At 43.4% G+C, this 3,133-nt stretch overlaps 1 protein-coding gene across 3 annotated transcripts in view; it reads left to right on the forward strand.

Annotated features, from left to right (window-relative positions):
• TMEM246 (transmembrane protein 246) overlaps positions 1–3,133 on the forward strand; it is a 23,722-nt gene that overhangs the window by 15,087 nt on the left and 5,502 nt on the right. The window contains exon 2 of one of the 3 annotated variants that reach the window (XM_011990038.1): positions 479–533. The exons of the other annotated variants lie outside the window; for them this stretch is intronic. The gene's annotated coding sequence lies outside the window, so the exon portion shown is untranslated. The remainder of the gene's footprint in view (positions 1–478; positions 534–3,133) is intronic. 3 annotated transcript variants of the gene reach the window in all.

The following is a 3,133-nucleotide window of genomic DNA, read 5'->3' on the forward strand; positions in this document are numbered from 1 at the left end:
TGTTTGTTTGTTTGTTTGCTTTGATTGAGACAGGGTTTTTCTCTGTCACCCAGGCTGGAGTGCAGTCGTACGATCATGGCTCACTGTAGCCTCAACCTGCTGGGGCTCAGGCAATCCTTCTGCCTCAGCCTCCTGAGTAGCTAGGACTACAGGAACATGCTACCATGCCTGGCTAATTTTTGTATCTTTTGTTGAGACTGGGTTTGGCCATGTTGCCCAGGCTGGTCTGAATCTCCTAGGTTCAAGCCATCCACCTGCCTCAGCCTCCTAAAGTGCTGGGATTACAGGCTTGAGCCACCACATCCAGCTATTCATTCTTCTTAAAACCAGATCAGTAAGGTGAAATACATTATAGGTGCCATTGGACACCACAGCCTACTGTGCAACAATTGGTTGAATCTTCTAAGAAAATATTTTAAAAAATAAACAAGAACATACTCCTGAATGACTCTATAACTCAATGTGGTTGGATTTTCAGCAAAGCAGTCATCTAATCTTGAATAAAGGATCTGATCCCAGCTCCTGTGTCCTAGGTGGGTGTGGTAGATTGCATTATTGTTCAAAATGCCCCTCCCTGGAGTAGATTTTCTGCCTCTCCCTGGAATACATAGATTTCTCCAGTCATTGGCTTCAGGTGTGGCCATGTATCTTTTGGCACTCCCTTCTTGCAGGAAAATGACATAACTGCTCTGTTGAACTTAAGTTATTATGTGACTTGTTCCAGTCAGTGAAATGTGGGTGGAAGTGATCTGTGTCACTTTTGAGAAGTAGCTTTGAGAGCCCGCTTGTGGTGCACTATTCCCCTTTTTTCTCTCTACCACAAAACCAGCAATGTTAAAACAAAACAAAACATAAAAAACAGTTCTATCTGCCTGGGTCCTAGAGTACAAACAGCAGGCAACAGAGGCACAATTGACCTATAAAGGACAAGTAATATGAGCAAGAATTAAATCCTCGTTCTTATAACCCACTGAGATTTTTGGGATCATTACTGAAGCCTGTCCTTATTCGTGCAGTGTGTAATGATTGGGGTTGGGGGCTGGGTCTTAAGCCCTGTGAGCATTCTAAAAAAATTTCCATACTCTCTGAGCAGATTGCTAGATGCTTTCTTTTCTCCTCAGGATTTAGAAATCGGCCTGTTGCTTTTTTTTTCTATTGAATCTTCACTTTCCCCTCCTTCTGCTCTGTGGGAGGAGTAAATCTTCCTGTCCCATTGTTTTGGCCAATGGATGATGAGTAGACTTGATTTGTGACACACTGAAACAAGGATGTAAATGTACCTGCATGTTTTGACTTGGCCTCTTGTGCAGCTTCCAGGCAACACAGGAACACACCCCAGGTGACTGTTTCTTCTGCAGCTAAATCTAGAAGGAGGGGCATGTGGCGTGAACTAATTCTGACCTACATTCTGGGGCTGACCCCAACTGAGCCACAGCTATCCACAAACCCGTATGCAAGAAATACATGTTATTACTTTAAGTTATGAAGATTTGAGACTGTTAATCACCCCAGCAAAGCTGATTAATATAGGCAGGGACCATGTGTCCTATGAACCGAATCCCTCTCTTTTCCTTATTGTCAGTGGAACAGCAGTCTCACAGACGTAATTTTAAAGTGAAGGACTATGTGAGATGTTAATGATTTTATTGTCCCCAGTAGCATAAATTCCCTGGGACCCAAGGTTATCTTGATGTTAGTACTAGGTGTTCCCATTTCTTTCCTCTGTGACATATCATAGTAAGTGATAGTCCTTACTATGTGCCTGGCATTTTCCAAACTGCCTGCCCTATCTCATTGTCTCTAGTTCCCTCCTCTAGATTGATCCAGCTCCCTTGTGGTAATAGCAAAGGCAGGGATAATAGTCTGAGCAGAAAGCCACTTGAATGCCTCCTTTTCCAAAGCCAATACTGCAGGAGTGTGAGCTCAGCCCAATTCTTGTATTGGCTTCCATTAGTAGTGATGTGGAACTGGTGAGACCACGTGGATGTGCAACCACATGATTTGTTAACTCCATTGCCCTGAGCAGAGCAGAGGAAGAAGCAACCAGTCTGCAATATACTGGACGTTCACAAACCAGCAAGACTGAGGTTGCATACTATTCAAACCTCTCTTTGCTTTGTTCCCTCTTTGGGTACTATCCTGATCTCTTAGTACTAGGATTGTCTGTCTTACCTTTGAGTCCCATAGTACAATCTGCTTCTGTGGCTGAAATGAAACTTGTTTCTCTACTTGAGAAATTACCATGTCACTGTACTATAGACATTTGATATTCTACACAACTGTAGAGGCTAACTGCTGTAATAAAGTCCAAAAATTATTGGTGTCTAGACACAGTGGTTTATGTATTGCTCACAACACAGTCCACTCTAGTTTGGGAGGGTACTGGGAGATGGGCAGTGGGAGGGACATCTGTTCCATGGATTCAAGGACCCAGGCTTCTGCCATCTGGTGACTGTACCCTCCTCTAGATCCACTAGGGCTCTCCATTCAGCTGGCAGACGGGGAAAGAGAAAGTCGAAATGGCACATCTGTTCTCAACTACCTTGTCCCAGGTGTCACCCCTGTCACTTTGCTGACAAGCCCTAGTCACATGACTCCACCTGGAGAAGGCAAGCTAGGAAATGAGGTCTTTCTGTGTGCCCAAGGGGAGAGCATGGATATGAGAGCACTGGCTGACTCTGCTCCACAGCAACCTCATATGGTTCCTGGGCAATCCTCCCTTTGCAATAACTCACAAACTACACAGTTTTCCTCCAGATGTGTATAAACCTTATTATGCTTCTGAGGCAGGAGATTTACTTTCTGTACTGCAGACACCATTTAGTTTTGCATTGACCCTACTAGCAAAGGACTGGCTTTGTCCTTTTAATTCTGTTTTTTGGCAGTAGTCTGTTTTCCATCAGAACATCAGACCTGCTTACTTCTGAAATATTATTATGAGTTTGAACATATGGATAGATTATAATGGCATTTTTACTCTGCATTATTTTGCTTTCTAACGTATTTTATATTCACAGTAACCCTAAGAGGTAGATATTATTATTTCCATTTTATTTATTTATTTATTTTTTGAGACGGAGTCTCACTCTGTCGCCCAGGCTGGAGTGCAGTGGCCGGAGCTCAGCTCACTGCA

Source organism: Mandrillus leucophaeus, unplaced genomic scaffold, assembly GCF_000951045.1.
Source record: "Mandrillus leucophaeus isolate KB7577 unplaced genomic scaffold, Mleu.le_1.0 Scaffold368, whole genome shotgun sequence".
Classification (NCBI taxonomy): domain Eukaryota; kingdom Metazoa; phylum Chordata; class Mammalia; order Primates; family Cercopithecidae; genus Mandrillus; species Mandrillus leucophaeus.